At 39.0% G+C, this 24,325-nt stretch overlaps 2 long non-coding RNA genes across 2 annotated transcripts in view; one reads left to right on the forward strand and one right to left on the reverse strand.

The window, feature by feature from the left end:
- LOC311618214 overlaps nt 1–18,446 on the reverse strand; it is a 324,594-nt gene extending 306,148 nt beyond the window's left edge. Inside the window, exon 1 of the long non-coding RNA XR_014794277.1 lies at nt 18,398–18,446. This is a non-coding gene — a long non-coding RNA (uncharacterized lncRNA). The remainder of the gene's footprint in view (nt 1–18,397) is intronic.
- Nucleotides 1–24,325, forward strand: part of LOC311618216 — an 85,805-nt gene that overhangs the window by 45,615 nt on the left and 15,865 nt on the right. The gene's annotated exons all lie outside the window — the stretch shown is intronic.

Below are 24,325 nucleotides of genomic sequence, written 5' to 3' on the forward strand. Positions count from 1 at the left end.
CTCAAGGCTGTGGTGGGCACAGGGGCGGGTCTTGGCCCATGCTCCATGCCCTTGCCTGGCCCCTCCTGCCTCAGCCCTAATTCCCTATCTGCCAGCAACCCCACTCCTGCCACCCCCGCTCCCATGTGCTGATGGCACCAGCCCCAATCACTCTGCACCATCAGCAGGTTCGAGTGGAATTGGTGACATTAGTGGGTGTTAGCCGCAGCTGCTGCTCCAATCACCCCACAGGAGCAGGGGGAAGTGGAGAAGCCCTCAGGGGCAATCAGGGATGGCAACTGGTACTCGCACCTGCTGATGGTATTGAGTGATTGGGACTGGCACTGGGCACTGGCAGCGGGTGTGACTGGTGGCTCCGGTGCCAGCTGTGGGTTCATGTGGTGTGGGGGCTAGAAGCAGGTGTGAGCAATGGGTGAGATCATGGGTGCACAGGAGCAAAGAATTTTCAATAGCCACTAGAGGCTCACCCCAATGACAACCTCCGGCACCCTGCCTTGGTCTGGCGCCACCCCTCATCTGCTCCACCATTCCTCCATGACCAATGCCTGTCATGTTCTTCACATGCCCTCTGGTGGTCAGCACATTTCATAGCGACCGGTTGTTTTGTTTTTCCAGTTGTTCTACTATTCGGACTATTTGCATATTAGCCTTTTATTATATAGGATGGTATTATGGCTTTTCCAAAGAACTCATTTTTAATAGAGGAACAAGTCATCACCTGCACTATGTATAGGAAGGGTATGAATTTATTTCTATTATTTCTTTTTGATGATTTTATTTTAAAATATTTATTGAATGTTTATTATGTACAAATGAATAAATCCCCATCTTCAAGTAGCTTAAAATCCATTTGGTAAAAAACATGTCTGCGATTATCTAGAACTCAAAGCCAATGTCCCTTGTGTGAAGTCTAGATACAAGTTCTGTGAATGGGAGTGAGGAGAGGCACCATTAAGTTGAGACTGGTGATGGGGAAGAGAGAGGACTTTGTAAAGAAGTAGGCATTTGAATTGGGTTTTGTTTGCTGTGCATGTTTTGTTTTGTTTTAGGAGGTAAAATAAGGAAAGGCACTTGACACTAGGAAAATAGCATGTGCCCAAGAATCATGAAAATAAACTCCAGTTTGGGGAATTGAGAAGTAATTAGGTGTTGCTGTTGATCAGTGCTTCTTAATCTTGGCTTCATGTTGCAATTACCGGGGGAGCTTTAAGAATACTGTTTCCTGACTTTCACCCCACCCCACCCCAGCCCCCAAAACTTTGATTTAGCTGGCCTTTGGTATGGCTTAATCATGGAGGTTGTTCAAAGATCCCCAAATTATTCTAATGGGCAGCTGAGGTTGAGAATCTCTGCTGCAGTGTAGATACTTAGTGTGGTACTATGAGGCAGAACAAAAGGAAAATAAAACATATTTTCCTTGAGCTGAAATATCCTTGTGCTGCAGTTCATACAAAGGAGCACAGGAAATTTAAAAGAATATATACCCATTAAGTCCTGTATGAAAAAAAGTAAGGATTAGGAGTTCTAATTTACAGTTACAAATGAAAGGAGATAGTCAAAGGAGGCTTGCAACTATTCCGTGAGAAAGAACAGGGTTTGGGATTAAGAAGAGTGGATTTTGATTAAAGAAGCAAGGGAATGTTAATGAAAAAGGAGTCAGTTTTTTGGTTTTTCTAATGGCTGGCTTCAGCTTGAATTCTGAATGTATGGAAACTTCATCTAAAACTGCTCCTTTTCCCCTTTCTTTCCATCAACTACCAAATGTGTATATCGGGTGGGTACAAGCAAAGGGGAGTGAGCTGATGAGGCGGGCGGGCTCTTCGCAGAGTGGATGGAGAGGAAGGATGCAGCACGGTGATGTCCTTTCTCTCTCCAGGACTCTGCCAGGCTCAGACTCCCCTGCATCTTGAATGATTTCTGCCTCCTCACCAAAAAGCCCAATTAATTCTGCCTCACAATCCCCACATGGTCAGATGATGGTCTTCTTTAGGAAACAAAATAAAATCTCCTCATCCAAAGTTAAATAAGTAAAAAGGGGAATTTTTTAAATTTAATTTAATTTAATTTAATTTTTTTCCATCACCATTTATCCCCTCTAAGCCCTCTTCTACCTCCACCCACCCCTTCTCCCCCTTCAATCACCACACTGTTGTCCATGTCCATGAGTACTCTCTCTTTTTCTCATTTTTGCTCAAGTTTTCTACCCCTTCAACCCCTCTTGCCCAGCCCAACCTTCCCACAACACTCATGAGAGCTGTCTGCCTGCTCTCTGTCTATGAATCTGTCTCTATTTTGCTTGGTAGTTCAGTTTGTTCATTAAATTCCACATATGAGTGAAATCATATGGTACTTGTCTTTCTCTGACTGGCTTAAAGCCAGTATTTCCTAACTTTCTTGGCTGTTCCCGCACTCAAACATGCTTCAAATCTACTCATTCATGCCATATTCTCCCTTTCCCAATCATGGGCAAATTCATCATACTTGACTGTGAACTGTGTAAGGGTCCAGATGACCATCATTGTTTTATTCTTGGTAACTAGTACAGTGCTGGGCATGTATTCAATAAACATTGATTAAAATAATTATGTGTTTCCCAGCACTGAGTTCCTATTTTGTTTCCCTTTCTGCCTGTCTTTTCAACATATGACTTCTGAGTAACACTTTAACATTCAGGTCTTGGGGTCTTGTTCTCATAGCATTTGATTAAAGGTCAAAGATTTTTAATGCTTCATTTTCTGTTTTTCCATAGTATCTTCCCATTTCATTCTGGTTCCCAAAATCAAAGAAAAATTTAATTTACAATTGTTTCTTCCTGTGGTATATTCCTGAGCTCTAATAAGTGACCTGGGCCTTGTAGGAATTTTATTAACATCAACTAATTAATTTACCTCTGAAACATTCCATGATGGAATGGCCCCTTTCACTCAAGGGAACCATCTTCTACACATAATGAAGTGTCTTTGCCAATCACAATAAAATAATATATTAACCATGACATAGAAAGAATGAGCACATGTCTGGCTGTTCTTTTCTATTTTCACTATTTCTGTCCAGGCACTATTCAATACCTGTTTTCTAAAGAGACAACTTCTTGCCTGGCTTGGTGTGGCTCAGTGGTTGAACATCGACCTATGAACCAGAGGTCACATTCCTGATCAGGGCACATGCTGGCGTTGTGGGCTCCATTCTGTGGTGTGGGGCACGCAGGAAGCAGCCAATTAATGGTCATCTCTTATCATTGATGTTTCTATCTCTCTTTCCCTTCCTCTTTGAAATATATATATATATATATATATATATATATATATATATATATATATATATATACATACACATATATATGCATATATATATATGTATATATATATTTTTTAAAAAGATATAACTTCCTAGTTTATAATTTGTCATGTCTTCTCTCTCCATTTTCTTAAAATCTATCAATACCAGATAATTTTTTTTTAAACAGAGTTGTGGCAATCATTTTTGTATGCAAAACTTTTAAGTAGCTCTCTATTCAAACTCATATATGTCCATCTGACTTTGGTATTCATAGGGACCTCACACTCAGGCCCACCTTCCCCCTTGCAGACACCTATCCTACTCACCTCTCCCAATGACACTCAGCCACATCTACCTGAGTGATTAACTTTTGTACAGCACACTCCTTCTGGTCCCCTTCACTTTGTCCTTGTCACTTACTTCTTATGAACTGTCTGCATTCCCATCAAGAACATTTACCCATCCCCCAGTATTCAGAATTGCTTTATGCATGGAGCATTCCCAAATTCCTGCAAATGAACATGAATCCTCCCTTTCTCTAATTTCATCACTGAATTCTCTTTGTTTATTCCTCACATCAATCCCACTTGTTTTATCAATATAGTTGTACCAGTTAATAATGCAGATTTTTTTCAATAGAGTTACACAGATGTTGATATATTTGCAATTTGATATGGATGCTATTTTGTTATATTGACAACAAGCTTCAAAAAGGTATTAACATCATAGATATTTTATGCTTAAAAATGTCAAATTTCATGCCAAAAAAGGAGCATTTGTGTGAAGTTTTAATTCATTACTTTATTTTGAAGAAAAGTGCTGCTGAAAGTTATGATATACTTTAGGAAACTTGTGGTGAACATGCTCCATTTCAAGATACTTGTGAACACTGGTTTAAAATGCTTTAAAAGTGATTATTTTGATGTGAAAGACAAAGACTGTCCAGGTCAATTTGAACCATGCTTTGATAGTAAAATGACCAGAATGGGCCAGAAGACATGGCAAAGTAATTTTGCTTCATGATGACGCGCCAGTTAAAGACAAGTTACAAGATATTGCCTGGGAAATATTAACCCATCCACTGTATTCACCAGACCTTGCTCCTTCAGATTACCACTTATTCTGATTGATGGCACCTGCACTTTCTGAGCAGCACTTCAAAACATATAAAGAAGTGGAAAATTGGGTCTCTGAATGGTTTGCCTCAAAACAAGAAAAGTTTTATTGGAACGGTATCCATAAATTACCCGAAAGAAGGGAGAAATGTGCTAACCATGGACATTACTTTGAATAAAGCACTTTTGATATTTCTCTTGAAATTATCGTGTTTTCTTTGATTACAAAATTCGCATTATTAACTAGCACACCTTGTGTATAAAAGCCTAAGTGATCAAATGACCCAATTACTGAAGATCTGGTTGCAATGATACAAACTGACCACCAGATGCAGACGCTTAACACAGGAGCTGCCCCCTCGGTGATCAGTGAGCTCCCATAGTGGGAGTGCTGCTCAACTGACCAAATCTTCCTGGTGGCCCATCAGCCCAGTGGCAGCCAGTCACTCCCTCAGTAATCCTACAAGTTCAATCTTCAGAGAATGGGCCAGGAACCGATGAACTAGTGCTGCCAGCACAATCCCAACAGTGCTACTGGCCTCCTGGAAGTTGGCCTTTGGCACTGTGGCCACTTCCCGATGCTCCACAAGGAAGAAACAATATAAAAGTGGCCACCAGGTGGCTTCTGATAACCAGCACAAAGGTCAGCAGGACAGATCTGGATCCTGGGCCAGAAGGGCATCCCACCGCCAGCCCCAAGGGCTAACTGCATCCTCCTATGTCCCTCCAGATGGGCACCAAATGTAGGGCTCATGTCTGGCAAGTGCTGCTGTGACAGTGAGAGCATCTCCCAATCATGACTGACTGGGCATGAGCCCACAGCAGGCGCAATAGGACTGGGATGAGTGGGAGCAGCAGGCAGGAGCAGCAGGCAGTGTTGGACTGCCAGTTTTGGCCCAATCCCCGCAGGCCACACCAAGGGACGCCACCTGTGCATGAATTCGTGCACTGGACCTCTAGTAAATATATAATTACTAGTGTCCCAGTGCACGGATTCATGTACATTGAAAGGAAATTAATTATAATAAATATTTTAATATTGCCATTCTCCCTTGATCCAAAATAGAGGTGTCAGCCAAATTCATAATCAACAATGACAGGTTGAAACACACGCATGTGATTGGTGTCAGCGATAGCTTTATATATATCATGCATGTGTGAGTCAATTTAGTCTTTTATATATATATATATATATATATATATATATAGATAGATAGATAGATAGATAAGCATGCTTAATTAGTATTTAGTTAAGGAAAAAACTATTAACATTTCATAGGAGAAAATAACTATTATCCCTATACGATACTACAAAACTTTGCGCAGAGAAAAAGGGTTATATATATAAAAACTATGTGTTCCAGATATACCTGGTAGAATGTAAAATAAAAAGTATGAGAGGGAGAGAGCTTGAACAGCTTCTGTTCTGTTTACAGCAAAACTATGAACATTTGAACATTTAGTGACATCTGGACAAAAAAGAATAAGCCGGAAAAACAATCTGTCTTTTGTGATACATTTTTGAGATGAATCCAAGGAACAACTTTTAGGGACAAAAAAAAAAAAAAAATGAGTGGTTTTTTTTTTTTTTATGTTGGAGAGTATGTTATTCATCCTTTCCAGAGCAGCAGCTCAGTTGCTGCATCCACTGTAATTGCTGGTGCTCAGCCCTCAGGAACACTCCTCCCGTTGAGTGACACAGCTCATCTGGAAGCTTCAACAACTAACATCACTGCTGCCGGTTTTGCTGCTTCTAATGAGAATCCTAGTACAAGTTAGATGTCTTGGATGCGTAATGGTAACAACTGTAAGTGCCATGTCTAATATCTTCTGTAGTAAATAATGAAGGCGCCAATAGGGCTTCCTTTAAGTTATTCTGAGTAAGGCCAAGGTTCCCTTTGCCAGCCTTTTGTTATTGATTTCATTGTGATAAAAACAAAAACAAAATGAACAGCGAATTCACTATAATGACTGCAAGTTCCTGGTGCACAGACCAGGTATGAAGCTGCTTCATGAGACCAGGAGAGAAGGAAGAATGTTTCCTACATCAAGACTGAATTTAGAAAGTGATTTTACATTTTAAGTCACCAGCACATCAACCTCTTTATTTTTTTTTAAATATATTTTTATTGATTATAGAGAGGAAGGGAGAGGGAGAGAGATAGAAACATCAATGATGAGAGAGAATCATTGATCAGCTGCCTCCTGCATACCCCTGCACTGGGGATCAAGCCTGCAACCGGGCATATGCCCTGACAAGCAATCAAACTGTCACTGATGCTCAACCACTGAGCCATGCCTGCTGGGCGCACAAAAGTCTCTTTATATTACTAAACTATATTTCCTCCTCACCAGTGCTCCCCTGACCGCCTTGATTGGAGCCCTTGAATGGTGAGAATTTCTGCCTCAGAAGACTCAGGCTCCTCAGATAGGCTCTCCACTCTGCTGCACAGATGTCTCAAAATGTACATGAGAGCATGTCATCTGCTGACATTCTTCAGAAGCCTGCTCCGTAGAAGGCCACACGAAGCCTGTAAAGAGCTGACCCTCCTTGGCTCTCACAGTTTTCCCTCTTGCTGCCCTGACATCTGTACACAGTCATGTGAGAGGACTGTGCATTGTCCCCCTAACCTGTGATGCTCTCTTTGGCTTTTATGACCTCTCCCAAAGGTTCTTGCCCTCCCCTTTGGTTCCCAGGCTGTTTCCTACTCAATCTTTCAATCTCAGTGCATTCAGCAATTCTTCAGAGGTGCCTCCTCGCCCCTCCTCATGTGTCCACAGCCTCTTGTGATTCCTCCCTCATCACTTTTATCCCACTCTGTTGCCATGGCAGTGCCTGTCTCCCCAGTGAAGCACTGAGCTCTATGGGGACTATTTGTTATGCCTTTCTCTCTCTCTCTCTCTCTCTCTCTCTCTCTCTCTCTCTCTCTCTCTCTCTCTCTCTCTCATTCTCTCTCAACATTCTCTGACATAGGACCATTAACTGGGGATGTACCAATTATGATTTTGTTAAAATAAGACCCATTCTAAATTGTGTAGAAGTAACTCACATATTTTATATAACACCCTCTTTTCCCCCTGCCATTCTTCTTTTCAACTACCCCCTTTCTGTACCCAATTTAACACAAAACCATATTTTGCTTTGATTGGTTTTTGCTTGTTTTTATAAAAAAAAATCTAGGAGGAATATATTTAACATATTTCTGCAGGTCGTAGGACCAAGAACCAATTGCTGTTCTGGTGACTGTGCATTTTTGCGTATATAGCAGATAGCTCTGAGCTCAGTAGCAGAACCTGTCTGATCAGTTCATTGAAGTGCTACTTTTGATTAGATTGATCAGCACAAACCACACTCCTTGGGATGGTGGTCAGAAAAATTGGTGCTTGTGGGTCTCTGATGAAAAATAGACTAACCTCTTCAGTATATGATCTGAAGTTACCTTAAGAATGCTTGGAAAAATTGATCTGTAGCTATGTCTGCAGTCACAGTCCACAGCCTAGAGAAGAAATCACACACCCGGAGACCATGCTCCAGGAAGTATTATTGATGGTGATGAAAATATGCTCAGAGAGAGCAATAAATCAAGGACTATTTGACCCACTTCATGAACTGCAATCTATGTTAGCTTTCTATAGTACATATTCTTCAATGTGTTCACCATCTTTTCCCTTTATCCAGGATACATATACACATGTGTGGGCACATACACACATGCACACTCCTGCCATATTTATGAAGGAAATAACCTAACCAGGAGAGATGAATACAGTGAGAACAGATATTTTATTTTACTAAAAAGCCCAGCAATTTGTAGACATAAATTGTTGGGAAATAAATTGTTGCTGTTTGATTGGGTGTCTCTACTGTTAATAAGAAAAGCACTGCTGGTATTTTGAACATAAGATCCTATATAATAAAGAGATAATATGCAAATTAACCCTCATGCCCTCACAAGATGGCTGCCTACAACTAGGCCAGCATGGGGGTTAGTGAGGGATGACCAAACTGCCCCTTTGGTGGCCTGGACTGAATCGCAGGCTGCATGGGGCAATCAGGCCAGCAGGGAGGTAGTTGGGGGTGACTAGGCTGGCATGGGGGGGGGGGCAGTGAGAGGTGACCAGGCTGGCAGGAGGGGTAGTTAGGGGCTACTATGCTGACAGAGGTGATAGAATTGGGGGCAACCAGGTCAGCAGGGGGGCAGTTGGGGGTGATTAAGCTGGCAGGGGGGCAGTGAGGGGCAACTATACCAGCAGGGGAATAGTTGGGGGTAACCACATTGGCAGGGGGGCAGTAAGGAGTGACCAAGCCAGCATGGGGGGAATTAGGAGCAACCAGGCCAGCATGGAGGGGGCAGTTGGGGGTGACCTGGCTGGAAGCAGGGGTACTTGGGGTGACCAGGCTTGCAGGAAGGTGGCAGTTGGGGGTGACTAGGCTAACGGAGGGCAGTTAGGGGTGATCAGGCTGGTAGGGGGCAGTTAGGGGCAACCAGGCAGGCAGGCAGATGAGTGATTACGAGTCAGAGGTCCAGGATTGTGAGGGGAATGTCCCAGGTTTGAGAAGGTACAGGCTGGGCTGAGGGGAACACCCCCTGCTCCCCAATGCACGAATTTCATGCACTGGGCCTCTAGTATTATTATAATTAGAAGAGCTACTTCATTTGTAAGGAAATGAAATTGTCTGTCTTAGCAGTGAGGTACAGTTGATGGTGAAGAAGCTGAGCTCCCATGTTCATGTTTGTTATTATATATGTCCCTTCTCTCCTTAAGTTCTTCTCTTTAGGTTCCAGGTTGCTTGAAGGCAGACATAAAAGTATCCATAGCTACTGCTCAGATATTGGTCAAAATTTTGTACCTCCTGTAAGTGGCTTTCTCCACAGATTGGAGCACTTCTTACAGTAAAAAGTGTATGAACCAGGCTCAAATATTGTTTTATTTAAAGCACAATCTCCTTTGGAGTGGATCGATTTCAAATGAGCTTTATTGCAGGATTGAAAAGAACTCTTTTAAGGCTGCCTGATCTTCCTTTGACATGGCACAATTATGGGAAGTGCTTGGGTGAGCTGAGCCTGCAGCAGCTGTGGGAGTGGAAAACAGCAAAGGGTCAGGGCTGCCTGGAGACCAGGGCATGGAAGCAGCCAGGGGCTGAAGTTTTAGGCATCAGGAGAGAGGAACTTGCTCAAGCTCTGTTTCATTTCACTTCATCCTCACCTGAAGTTTGCAATGGAAATCATACTGTTCTCTTTTATGTGTGAAGAGCCTACTAGAGATTTTAGAGATTTGTTTACACAGGCTGCGCATGGCAAGAGGCCCTTTCTTACAACCTACAACACATGGTGTCACCCACAGCAGACTTGGGAGTCGCTACATGGGTGTTCTTCAGCCCAGACACTTCACATGTGGCTGGGGGTGAGTCACTTATCCTCTCAGGGCTCGTTTCCTCAGCCTTCAGCACAGTTCAGAATGCCTTATGTGTTCTCTGTGGGGTGTGTGGTGACAATCCTACAAAACAGCTCATGTCAGAATTCCCTTTGTAAATTACAAAGCATCAAATGAATGTAAACCTGGCTGGTTATACATACAGCCCTTGGCTCACACCTGAAGGGATGGGACGGACACCAAGAAAGAGTAGAGCAATTTTTAGAGACACTGTTTTTCTGGTCTATGAACTTTCACAATTGCATAAAGATTTCTTTGCTGTGAGGGTTGATTAATTATAGCTGCTGGTCTTCAGTGCATGGCTTATCTTATACACAATTAATTATTCCATAAATCAAACAAGCAAGTTGTTGGCAAATGACATCTGCAGTCTTAGAGCTGACAGCAAAATATATTATACTCCATAAATATCTCAGGCCAGCTTTTATTTTCTAGACATTTTGGTGCTGGCACTCGGGAACAGATTGTTACTAAGGAAGAGCACTTATGCTTGCTGGTGATGGCAGAAAGCGTCCAGCCCTCTCAGCAGGTCAGTGGGCATCTCTCACAGTTCTGACCTCAGATCAGCTGGCTCATTTGACAACTGAAGATAAGGGATACTTCAGTGAAATAATTTTGTCAGTCCTGGCTAACTCACTTTGTTCGGAGAATGCTGGTCCCTGAATATTGTATTATTTTACTGATATTATGTGACTCTGATTTCTTCCTCTAGCTACAGAACCTAGAATTGTGCCTGGCACATAGTAGGCACTCAACATATGTCTACCTCAGAATCCGACCTTAAACCATTTACCTTTAGTGTCCTCATCTCTTTTATTGCTTCTCCCCTTGCAACTTCACTTGACCTTCAATGTCTTAAACTGGTGCAGACCCTGCTGTATTCACCTGGATTGAACCTTAGCCTAAGGTCTTGATTGACTATTTACTTCCAGTCATCTCACACCAGACAAATTACAGCTTTGCACATGATCATGGCTCTCTACCTCTCTCTACCCTCCTTTGTGAGCACAGGCCTACCCAGGCAGAAGGATGACCCCTTGTGTAGTAACCGTGGTTGGTTGAAGTGCACAGAATGCAGTCTCTCTGGGTGGTGGCTTGATTTAATGTATTTTAACATCACTCACAAAATGTCTTTTTTCCACTTCTCATCAAGGTCAGAACTTCTTAACAGGGAAATTTGCAATGTAATCTATACTTGACCTAGAGAGGTATAACTTGTTTTTTGTTACTTCATTTGGTAAATTATCTGTGTATTGGTGAATTAGAAAATAAGTCTGTCTTTTACCATTCTATGATCCTTTGGCTCTTTTCTCTTTACACATTAGCATGTCTATTAAAATGCAAATGTTAATTTATTTGAACCTTAAATATTTCTCAAAAAACAATAAACTCTGTATATCCTTGCATACCATCAGAATAGCATTACCATCTATCATGGCATGTTTAGTGTATTTCATTGATTCTAATATGCACACCTTTTACATTTTAAGATTTATGAAATTGGCTATAGAATTAAAGACATCTTAGTACTATTTCATGATTTAATGGACATTGTTTATTCTTTCTTAGGACTGTATAAAACAGAGGCATATTATACAACCATGGGTGCCTTAGAATTGACACAAAGAAATTTAAATTTAATCATAGCCAACATTTGTATATAGTTCACATTTGATAGATATTGTGTAGCGTGTAGTTCAATCTCATTACATCCTTCTTTTGTTGTGCTTCTCTGTATTGCATAAGCTGAAATGGTTAAAGATTTCCCAGCTTCAATATAGCTAGAGCTGTGGCTGAGTATTGAATGGTTTTGCTAACTAGTTAAACACACAAATTCTGGAAAGTGAAATCTGGTTCTCTTTGAGTGAACAAGGTCTTGAAGACAATGTGTTCCTCTGCAGAAGCATTCCAGTAACCTTCTCCCAGCTTCCTGGCTCCGAGGGGTAGCTGTGGATGCAGCAGCAACAGCTTCAGGGGGTTCCTGATTTCTGCTTGTAGATCTCTGGACTACTCTGTACTGTGCTCTTTGACCTAGTTGTTCTGGTGATGGGACCAAAGGTTCCCTGGTAAGTGAGTTTTGTGTTGTTCTGTGAGCAGTTTCTGGAAGCTCAGCATTCTTCTAGCCCTTCCAATAATTTTTTTAATTTCTTGTATGTATTGGATAACTTCCTATTTAAAATACCTGGACTAGTTTGGACTTCCTATTTAAAATACCTGGACTAATTTGGGGGTAACAGGTACACCAGATGAGGAAATTAATTACATCTTAAAACAAGTAAAGATGTCAAGAAATGAGGTTCTTTACTCATTTCTTTAAATCAATCCTAGCAATTTAGAAATATTTTTAGTTTTTTTAAAAAATATATGTACACAATGTCAGGGTTTGTCATTGGGCTTGAAGTAAACAACTCAATACAAATGATTTTCATTAGAGAAACCACAGCACTTAGCATTTCTATAACCTCAGAATATGACTATCGAAGAAGCATTATTGTTTCAACAACTTCAATTTCTTTATCTAAGGCAGAAGAGCGTCAGTAAATAAGTAGGTGGATGCGTAAATAAATCACTGTTAAATTATAGAAAAAGAACCACACAAAATACTTTCACATTTACTCATTTGTCAATTGAAGAAATAGAGTTTAATGAAAACAAAAACACAAACAAAACCACTGCATAGAATATCAACATGAACCGTCAGTCTGACCTTAAGTAAATAATTTCATTTTTTATGACTCAGGTCTTCTTTCTATAAATATGGAGAATAAGAGCTGTAACTAGCTTGGATTTCAATCATATTGTCAAGAAGAAGAATATTAGGTTATGTATTTGCATATACTTGGGAAAAAAACTTTTATGTGCCCTTAGTATTATTCTTATTACTAAGACTTCATAGTGATCAAAAATGAAATTAAACATATATAGAAGATTGATCTAATTAAAAATCCACAGCTCTTTCAAAATTGCTGTTTCAGTCTGCACAGTGAAAGAGCTCTGTGTATAGACATGATAATGAAATATATCCCAAGGTTAAACCAGGACTTTTCTGAAAGCCATTAGGAATCAGTTCAAAGCTAAAAATAATTCACTAATAAATGTTTCTCATTTCAAGTTCTCTTCTCAGAAATGATTAAAAGACACATCTCAAAGACCAATAATTTTTAGGTTAACCATCACTTTTTTTATCTAAGATTCCCCCTCACTCCCCTCTCTTAGTGTGTAGATCTGTGACTTAAGATCAATGTGTTCAGTGAAAACTTTCCTTTAGGATATATCAGTAATGTTGAACAAAGAGGAAAAAAAATCAGTCACATATCTTTTTCTTAAAATAATATTTCCATTTCTTTTTTTAAAAAATATATTTTATTAATTTTGTACAGAGAGGAAAGGAGAGAGATAGAGTTAGAAACATTGATGAGAGAGAGTCATCGATCAGCTGCCTCTTGCACACCCCCTACTGGGGATATGCCTGCAACCAAGGTACATGCCCTTGACCGGAATCGAACCCGGGACCCTTCAGTCCCCAAGCCGACGCTCTATCCATTGAGCCAAACCAGTCTCAGCAATATTTCCATTTCTATTAATTCTATTTTACAATTCAATTTGGTGCCTCCAGCTGGTATCTCTTGTGTTATTTTCTATTGGTTCAATTAGAATTAGATATTAATGAAGTTGATTAAAATATAAGGAGAAAAGTAACTTAAAGTTTAGTGTTGGACTATTTTTCTATTACCAAAGTGAGAACAAATGTACGTCTTTCCATATTTAGTTATGAAAGATACTTATATTATTATATCTATTTTTAAGTAGCAAGAATAGAAATTCCAAGAAGTTTGCATATTGCTAATGCTTGCAAGATAGTTTAATGTGATGGTTAGATGTAATAAACTCATGCTACATGACTACATGAGCTCAAAATATGCTATACCAATTTATTAGTTGTTGACTTTGGACAAGTTATTGAACTTCTCTGTGTTTCTAAGTTTATAAAAGGAGAAAATAACAGTACCTACCTTTTAGGGTCTTCATTGGCATTAAATGAATTACTACATTTAAGAAGGGTCTTATAACAGACCCTGGATCATGCAAGAGCCCAAATAGCTATTGTCATTTCCTGTAAAGGGCTCACTTCCCACCATCTACAATAACACCTCACTTTCTAATGCACATGGCCTGTAAAATTTAGAAACTTGATTTATCATGTGGTCAAAACCAAATGAAAATTTCTTCTTCTACTTCATATTATGTTAAACTAGAGGCCTAGTGCATGAATTCATGCATGGGTGAGGTCCAGCTGGCCCCAATGAAGGCCAATGGGGCCAAGCCAGCTGGGGGTAGGGATTGAAGGCAGTTGGTGGGCTGGCCTCACCTCTGATCGGGGCGGAGGGACCAATTCAGGGTGGGACCAGCTGGGGGAAGGGGCTGACCCCTGGTCAATCTCCTGGTTGAACAGCCGGTCAAAGGGACGATTTGCATATTAGCCTTTTATTATGTAGGGTAACAGAAATCTAAGCAGTATACAATAATCATAAACCAGTAAGCTCTAGGATTGGGTTTGCTTTTAATGCTTCTACAAATACAGAGTGTGGCAAAAGTAAGTTTACAGTTGTGAGTATGTCATGAAACACAAAGTTTATTCTTGTATTATTGGTTATTAATTATTGTATTATTTTTCATACTAAAACTATAAACCTACTGTTGCCACACCCTGTATATCCCTATGGTTTGTTGTGTATATCTGAAAAGGCAATAAAACTAATCTAGGTCTCTCTAACATTACAAACATACAATTTTAACAAACATATAATATTAAACCATTTGATTAGATTCCTCAGCGTTCATACAGTGGATTGCAAAATTACAGAGATGTGAATAGAACATTTCTCCTTCAACGTTATGTCTGTGAAAAAGTGTGTGCCCATCTCTTAAGATACACCATGGGAAAGTAAAGAGCTGGGCAAGAATTCCACACATAAATAAATCAATTGAAGAAAATTGCATCCTATGTACTTTTCTGTAAATATTCATTATTCATTAGTATAGCAAGATAATGAAACCTACTTAGCTATGTTTAACTATTTTCTCCCTAATATTTGATTATAAGGTTTATATCCTCATTACTTTCTTGAAAAACTTGATGTAGATAATCAAAATCCATAAACTATCTGATTATTAGATTAAGGCCATTGTCTGCTTTCCCCAAGGCAGCCCAATCCTGCTCTTGGAGATGAGATATTTTATTTTTTATTTTATTTTGCTTTTAAATGACTGATTGATTCTTAAATTGTCTTCTTGTTTTTCTTTTCAGTAGGTTTCAGTTAAGAAGAAATGAACCCTAACCATAAGAAGGGGATAGTGGAGAAAATTTACCTGTGAATGTCCAAGTTTAGGAATTAAACCCTTGTACATACATTGCCTTTATCAGAAATTTGTCTGTGATTTGGGACTTGATGCTTAACTCAATTGGGCTTCTTTTCTTCAATTTGTATATGAAGGAGAACAAAACAACAATTCTCTCTCACACAGATGCTTTAGGATTAAATGAGGCAACAAATGTTAAATTGCTTTAGTAGTCAAAAATCAATACAAATATTCAAAGTATAGTTGTCATTCCTTTTGCTGGGACTGTAATACTGATGGTGTTGAACAAGCCGGTGTCATTTGGGAAGTGACAGTAATTGCTTTAGGAGAGTATTCCCAGGGTGGCCATGAGAGAAGGAACATTTAAAGGGGCCTCAAATCCTTCAAGTGTGAATATAAAACCTCTTACTTTGTCTTTTGAAAACAGAAAATATTGATATGTTGCATTGCTGTAGATGGCTGTAGGTATGTGCAATGGTTTTTTAAATTAAATGTATTATTTCACTTTTTCCTAGTTCTGGTTTTAGTGACTTGCTGTTCAGTGGTTCCACTTCACTTATTTGGAAGTGGTGTTTCTGATATTCCTTTAAGATCCCCTCCTCCCATTCAGGGTCATCCATCTCATTATGGGCCCTTTATTATCTGTGATGTTCTCAAGAAAATCCTATATTTGGTGTCAGAACTACTGAGTTTGGGGCCTCTATCTGTGCCTTACCCAGGTTCACACACTTTGACAGAATGTAATGAAACAGCTCAGTGAAATTCAAAGTGCCATCAATATTTCAAGCTTCTTAAATCTTCAATGTTGTATGCCAGATTCAACCTACATTAAGTACTTCTGGATAGAAATCAGACAGTTTGGAATGTTCACTGAGTCTTTGAGCATGGCTAATTTAAAACTATTGCACACATTTCAAGGTAGGATGCACGGTAGACCAGATAAAACCTATGCAAACTTTAAACAATAAAGAAAGATGTGATGGGACTTCCAAATAGTTACACATGAGTAAAAGAAAGTGTTCTAATTGCCCCCGTGTACATTTGGTGAATATCTTCTATGGACTATTTTGCGTTTTGAGAATATAAAGAAGTATAAAATTTGCACTTATGTCTTAAAAAGGTAAATCATTGCCAAGCATAGAAAGAGGAAAGAATATAGAATTCCAGACATGAATAAAGGTGTAGAGGTGAGAACACATATGTATGGCTCAGCTCCTCTGGAGTAAAACAGCAGGTTAGAGAGTAATAGGAACTGAGTCTCTATGTATTGTCTGGCAGAGTGAGAAGAGTCTTAAAGGCCATTGTGTGCTACTTTAGACAATTGTCTATGACAAATGCTTTGAGAAAAATATAATGTATAATCAGCCTAGCCATTAAAATTTGGCTGACATTTTGATTGAGTTTATACAATTCTGAAATTTTCCTAATTTCTTTTGAACAATGGCTTGGAAGATTCAGAATAAAATTCTGAATGCTTTTCAAAAGAATTCTAATATTACTGGAAACAAATACTTCTAAATATGAAAAGAAAGCCATTTTTTTGGTAATACTCTTTCTAAATTTAAAAACTCATGAAATTTTCATAGTGCAGAGAATTTTGGGGGCAAATGTTATTATTTATATGGAGTCACCCAGACTCTAGACAACCATAAAATTCCTTCAGTTTCTGACAGCTGAAAAAGAAAATGAATAACTCAATACAGACAACCATAACTGGAACATATTCAAGAAGTGGAAAATCTATTTAAAACTGACAACTCATCAGATGTAGTTTAAGTCAATGGTTATATTTGTGTAAGCTTGAAAGCCAAACAAATATGTCTGAAATCTCATTGGTAAAACACTTTATGATTTTTTAAACATTATCTTCCTTTGGCAAAAGCTCTTTTCTGGATTTACTGCATCGCACCAAAAGGAGAACTGACTCCTGAGAAAATTGAAAATACATCCATGAAAGTGGAAAATTATAAGGTGCTAAGAGTGGGGAAAAGGACAGCAACAAGGGGTGCCTGCCGAGACCTTACAGCCAGAGAGAAGAGAGTGCCAACCAATGTTTCTTTTTTCCTCACAGCCATTAAGTTCCAGTCTTTACCAATAAATGGTTCAGGAGGTGATGAAAGTGGAGGGAACACATCTTCTACCCGCTCAAAAAATTAAACGTTTGCAGTAGAATAATTCTTTTTTCATAGGCATGCATGATTTTTAAGTTTTCCTTTCCACTGAATAAAAATTCCCAAATAAAAAAGCTTTGATTCATAGATTAATCCAGACATGTTTATGATCTCTGGGCCTGACATGCAGCTGACAGCCACCTTACAAGGTCAAAAATTGTATTATTCACCCCCATTGTCTGAGACCTAGAGATGGAGAAGGAATTTCTCCCGGCACTGCTGCTGGTATGGGTGTTAAAAGAAGGCGATGCTAGTTTGGTATGGCTGATACAAAGCATATAAGTCAGAGCCCATAAGTTTAGGCTTCTTTTTTAAAAATTATTGTGTTATTTATTTTGGGAGAGATAATTATTTTTTGAACCTTCTAGCTACATTACAGGATTCATGAACTAGAAAAAATAGCTCAGAAGCAGGAGTTTTTCAACCACCTGCAACTTATTTCATTTGACAATATTAAGGGGCAGCACTTCCCGTGTTTTCATAGAAATTGGAGGAGTGGGCAAAAAAGCTATTGCAATGAACACATTAAGCACCCAGCCTGTTTTGTCTTCCGGATGGAAAGTATAGTATCAGTCACCGGTGACTGACAGGGTGCTTATCATGTTAAAGAAGGGTGAGGCATTGAACTAGGTTTTATATTAAGAGAAACATTCTGTTTCATCTTCATTAGGGTAGTTTACTCATTCCACAAACTTATATTGAACAACTTCTGGAAACAAGACTCTTTGCCTTCTTTAGGATCCCCACTTATATATAAAAAAAATCTCAATACCAGTTATTCCCAAACTAATTTTAAAATAACATATCTAGAAAGAGTAAAATCAAAACCAAACAGAGAACTATTGGTTTGACCAGGCCTTGGTTCCTGCAGTTCTCTAAATACTAGAACTGGATGGTCCCTTATAGATTATCTGCTTTAAAGGCAATAACCTGTAGCCAAGATGAGGTCAGTTTTCAAAGCTGATTTTGTTAGAAAATTGCAGAATTAATAGAATTAATATCAGACTCAGTTCACTAGATATTTAGTTCAATTACTTTTTTTTTTTTTTTTTTTTTTTTTTTTTTTTTTTTTTTTTTTTTTTTAGTGTGACACGATCACTCTTAAAAACAAACAGCCATTGCTGGTTTGGCTCAGTGGATAAAGCATTGGCCTGTGGACTGAAGGGTCCCAGGTTTGATTCCAGTCATGGGCATGTACCTTGGTCTTATTGATGTTTCTCTCTTTTGGCTCTTCCCCTCCTTCCACTTTCTCTAAAAATCAATGGAAGAATATACTTGGATTAGGATTAACAAAAACAAACAAAACCCAGATTGCTTTATACATTTAATTCCAAAGCAAATCTTCAGATATCCATTCTTGTGTGCTGGGGAGTGGAGGGATTTGGGAAGCTGTTTGCAACAGTGGAGAGTTGATGTCCCTATATGAACTGAGTGCTGTGCCAGTTGCCTCCACTCTTGATATTTTCAAGTCTTTGTAACACCCTGAAATAAATAGTACCATCTCCATCTTCCAAATGAGAAACATGAGGCCCAGAGAAGCTAAGAAATTTACCCAGAGGCACACATTTTGTGAGTGACGGATTTTAGGATCTGCACTTCCTTCTGCCTCCAAATTCTTTGCTCTTTTCAGTGTACCTTAATTACTGCCGGTTAGAGGATGTTGTGTCTTTCTTCATAAATGAGTCCAATTTTTCTCCTGCCACCTGGTTTTGATGACTGTCCAGATTGATTTCTCTTTTAAATTTCTATTTTGCAATTGTGGACTTTCCCTCCCTCCCCTTTTTTCATTTATCTCAGTCATGAGGTTGGGAGAAAAAACGAGAAATATGCTGGCTTGTTTGGACTGAGAACATTCCAAAATATTTGGCTGCACCTCAAAACTCTGTTAAAACAATATTATTTATAACGTTCTGCTGGGTCAACTTTATTTTAAGTTTGGCGATTTCCCACAGGAGGTTGTTCTTTCCCCTTTCTATTAGAAGGTGTGCTGCTTGAAAGCCTTGATTGCATGACCTTCTTTAAGTGAGCTCAGATCTTTGCCTTCATAATAAAGGAAGACTTGCTAGATAATAGCCTAGCAGTAAAGTGGAGGATATTCTTTTTTTTTTTTTATTTTTTTTTTTTAATATTTGTTACTGATTTTTTTTTTTTTTTTTAATCAGCTGCCTCTTGCACACCCCCTACTGGGGAAGTGCCCGCAACCAAGGTATATGCCCTTGACCGAAATCAAACCTGGGACACTTCAGTCTGCAGGGCAACACTATAACCACTGAGCCAACCTGGTTAGGGCTGGAGAATCTTCTTAACTCCCAGGTGCTGTGGGGTGGAGCGGTGGCAGGGAGCATACCCTCTGTTTACACTTGGGCCATTGACCCTAGTCACAAAGCATGGCCTGTCCAGCCACACGTCAGGTGGAATTTGAGAGCCTGGCTTTGGTGGGATGCACTGTTCCCCAGAGTGCTTTCTGAGGTGTCCAGGGCTCATTTCTCTGACATTCCTCTCCAGCAAGGCTGTCATTGTTAGCAGGTTTGTTTAGCTGCCTTAGCAGCTTGGGACCTTTCATTGACTTTTGAGTAGATGATATGATTTTCAGGCAGGGATGAGGCAAAAGGCAGCTAGCAGCAGCCTTACAATGGAACACCCACTGTAACTAGCAGGGAGGCAGGCTTTTGACAGGGCATACCTGAAAGAGAAGACCTGTCTTTGCCTCATTGTGTCATCGACCACTGTCTAAAATCAATGGCAAAGCAATGTGAATTACAGCCAGCCAAGGACTTGTTATTTAGAAACTTTAACAGATACGGTTTCTCTGAAAGGCCAATCTCTTTCAGACAAAAAGCCATCATCAATGAGGCTGCAATTCAGTAAAATGACAGCATTCTGCTCCCAGGTGCAGCTAACCTAAAGGGAATGTGGGCTACAGAAAGAGACTGAATAATTAACTCCGAATGTGTTACATAACCGCTTCAACTCCACAATGTGCAGCCTTGTGGCTTCATTTCAGTTTTTAGAGCTAATCCTTCCCAGTGGTCGCCAGTGGCCACCCAGTTTCACTTCATCTCCTGTCTCCCTGGCAGCTGGACACCTATGGATTTTCCCAGAACCACAGTTCTCTCCATAATAGGAAGATTTGGTAGACATCCTGGCATACACAGAGGAAAGCCTATGACAGACTAAGCATTAGAACATGGCGTTTTAACAAAAATATGAAATATCGATGAATTATAAATCGATGAAAACCCAGAGGGGAAGATAATCTCATTTGAGGGAAGATCTTTAAGTTGCTTTGTTTTTCCTTGTAATAAAAATTGGACCAGGGAACCCAATTTATGAAGTAAAAACTGTCAGCTCCCTATTCCTAGCTGTTGCTGGAGCTAAGGGAAAGAAAGCCAAATCATGCATCTAGTTTGAGTACTTGAAACGACACATTTTAATATATTAGTTAGGGGGTCACTTATGTTTTTTTGATTGTTATCCAATATTGTTATTGTTTTAATTCTTTTTCTAATGCTTTTCTCTTATGTCCTTTTCCAAATTCAATATTTTCTCCTAATTTTGCCTTCTGTATCTCAGATAATGTTTATGGATCACTAAGATGCCTGGTGGGGTGGTAAAAGCTCATGCTGGGCTGCTTAACATATCTGATGTTGCTCTCCCTACAGAACCAGATGGAGAACTGCTGTAAACAGGGCTGCAGTGTCTCCCTGAGGCATAGTGCCAAGCTGAGGACTAAGTCAGAGAGGCTCTTAATGGGGGTCATGTAGTAGGGGATAAAAAATTGCAGAGAGCTGATTGATAGTCCATTAAATTGGGTGGGGCTGCAGCAAGCAAATGTATCACTCACAACAGCCTGATCTGCCCTTCATCATGGAAGGGCTGACTTTTTATGCAGGACTTAGATCATCTTTGCCAGTCTCTTATGGAAATTCTGGACTTGCTGAAGGAAGATGCTGAAGTGTGAGAGAAGGAAGGGGAGATATGTGTGGGAGAGAAGTGGAAAATGGATTGAGACTGTTGGAATGGTAGTGAAATACCTTGGTTTTGAAATTATTTTCCAAGAATCATAGGCACTAAGACAAAAATTGCACAATCAATTATCAAAATTATGATAAAAATGATGAGATTTGTTTCTCAAATGTAAAGATGGGGAAGTATAAACATAATCACATCATGATGGTGGGGAGGGGACAGAATCACTGTGTGCCATTGTGAGCATAATTTTCTTATTTCTTTTTGTATGTCAAACAAACAAACAAACAATATCAACACCAACACCAACTGGTGTGTTTTAAAATAATTCCTCAAGGTTAATATTGATAACTTATATTTCATATTTTATTTAGCTGATTTCATATACTTTTGAAATTACTTTCATGTTTTCAACTATAACTTACTTTAGACTTCTCAGAAGTTCAAAGGAGTGGAGAGTCCATGTACTGACCCATCACCTACTCCCACAGTCTACCTCAGCCACCGCACCTGCCCACACGCTATCACCTGCTTTTGGTTTATAACTTCACAGAAGATGAGAGGAGATTGTCTCAGTTTTGGAAGTGCCTTTAGAAATGTAGTCATTGTGGGCAAAATAAAAAAGATGCTCCCCAAGTAGGAAGTTTGATAGTACAAGGAAAGGGTATGTTTCATCTTCTTTGCCTCCTGCTTTAGTTAGGACTTTTGAATATTGTTTTCTTTTATTAAAATTGTAGTTCAACTCGTACTGAGTGATTAGAAAAGATGGACTGTCAGGAAAAAATGTAGCACCTAACAAAATGAAATATTTATAAAAAATTTTAATCCATACTCTTCCTAAGAACTATAGTTAATGACTATTGTGTAGTGACTTTGTTTCAGAAAAATGTGCTTTGAATTGCCTATAGAAACTTTATAGTTATCTGAGTCCGGATGTGCCTTTAGCAAAAAGCAGTATACATCACCCAGAATCTACACTAAAATTTGAAGTAAATAGATCTATCCGTTGGGTAGAGGCAAATGAAACATAAAGATTGTTTTTACGTTTATAATTTCCAGTGGAAACATCCCTTAATGAACCCAAGCTTTGCCAAAGTCCCACTTCATGATGTTTACTTGGCTTAGGAAAATAGTGTGAGACCCATTTGCTTTGGAAAGCTGGGAAATAATTGAAACAAAGAAGTATTTGCCCCCAAAATTAAGTTTTCAGTTGTCTAGATCTGGATTTTTTTAAAAGATGATGCTATATTCTCTGAAGTGACTGAGTCATGTATGTCAAAATTCCCCATGGAAAATGCTTTCAACATATCCTGAATTATTTAGAAGGAAGTTCACCACTTTTATTACTAAGGAGAGTATACAGGTAGCCCTATACAATCAATGCAGGGTATAATTATAAGGTGTCCACAAAGAAGTTGGAAATATCACCTTCAATGAGTTAGTCTGGAAAAATTTACACATAGCAGATTAGATTAGCACTATCTATGGGTAAACCAGGAGATACATGTAAATGTATGTATCTGCAAAGTCCTGATTTCCAGACGTTGGGTGTCATTTAACACCGGTGGGTCTTAATCTGGGATCTAGAAAGGTTTAGGAATCTGGAGAAGGCTGTGCCTAGATTAAGTAAGAGTCCAGAGATGAAAGATAATTTTGAAAGGCATTGGGGGTCAGAGGAGCCTAGCTAAAGAAACCAAGTTCTCCTTGTTTCAGGACCCCTTGCTTTTTATTAATGCAAATTGTCCTAAAGCAAGGTGGAGATATAAACTTTAAAGGGTAGGGTTTCCTCTACAAGAGTCCATTGTCAAAATGGGGACTAGCCTAGGCTGTTCAGGTGTTTGGCCAGTAGGAGGCAATAACATGTAGATTAAGATGCCCTCAGCTGTCTGACAGCAAACAATTATCCTTTTCAGGTTTGGGGAAATGCCTTTAGCCATTTCCAATAGGTGATAACATATGTGATTAAGCTCTTGTTGAGTACCCAAGTTCCATCAACTTTTTGATGAAAATCTTGCATTTATGACATGCTGGAACTGGCTTCCAGCACCTGATAACACATAAAACTCTGATCCAGAAGACTTGGAGAGAAGCAGAACTGGAATAGGATTGTGATGTAGCAATTTGAATTTAATCAATTTTATGATACACTTTTATAGGAAGACAACATCCAAAGAAGGGAAATGGTTAGCCAGGAATAATTAGAAGTGTCAAGAGGTACCATTTGTCAGAACATCTCCAGGACTTATAGTTTGACGACACTTCTCAAGACCATCTACCTCAAGCAAGTTTCTGATCATAATTTAGCTTCCCATGATGTATTATAGGAGAAGAATGTCTGAATAGTTGATGTGGACTTTCTGGTCTTCTTGGGAGATTTTTCTTTCTTTGTAGATCAAAGTGTATATCTCCATCTTGCTTTAGGACGATTGACTTGCTGGCTCTTAATGATTTGATTAGTGGGAGTTGGTTCTCCAAGCCAGATCACTACTATGTGCAATGATAACACTAAGTTTTAATATAAGTGTTAGAGACTTCTATTATATTGATACTATTTCATCTTGCCCTAATCGCCACGTGATCTCTACCTCAGTTAAGTGGTTTCCCAGTGAAGAGAACAGACTAAGAAAAAGACTGGGGTGGCATAAAACAGTGTTTGAGAAAATTCAAATACAAAGGGAAAAGAGGTTGTGAGATGAAAATATTCAATAAATTAAAAGAAGAAAAGGATTTTTATTGTACTCAATATTGATTATACTTTTAAGATATTTTTTATATTTCCCACACTCCGTACAATGAAAATACATTGCAATTGGAATGTCAAAATAAAATAAAATGAGAGTATTAATAGAAAAAAGAAATGGAACATTGATGCTTGATCCTTTCCAGTTCTTAAGCATCCTGACCTTATAGTTATACTGGCATCTCTTTGAGTAATTCAGATATAATTAACATTTGGGGTCTAGCATACCCAGGTATTGTGGCAAGCATTTTACA

The sequence above is a fragment of the Pipistrellus hanaki genome, assembly GCF_964339955.1.
Source record: "Pipistrellus hanaki genome assembly, chromosome: 2".
Lineage (NCBI taxonomy): Eukaryota > Metazoa > Chordata > Mammalia > Chiroptera > Vespertilionidae > Pipistrellus > Pipistrellus hanaki.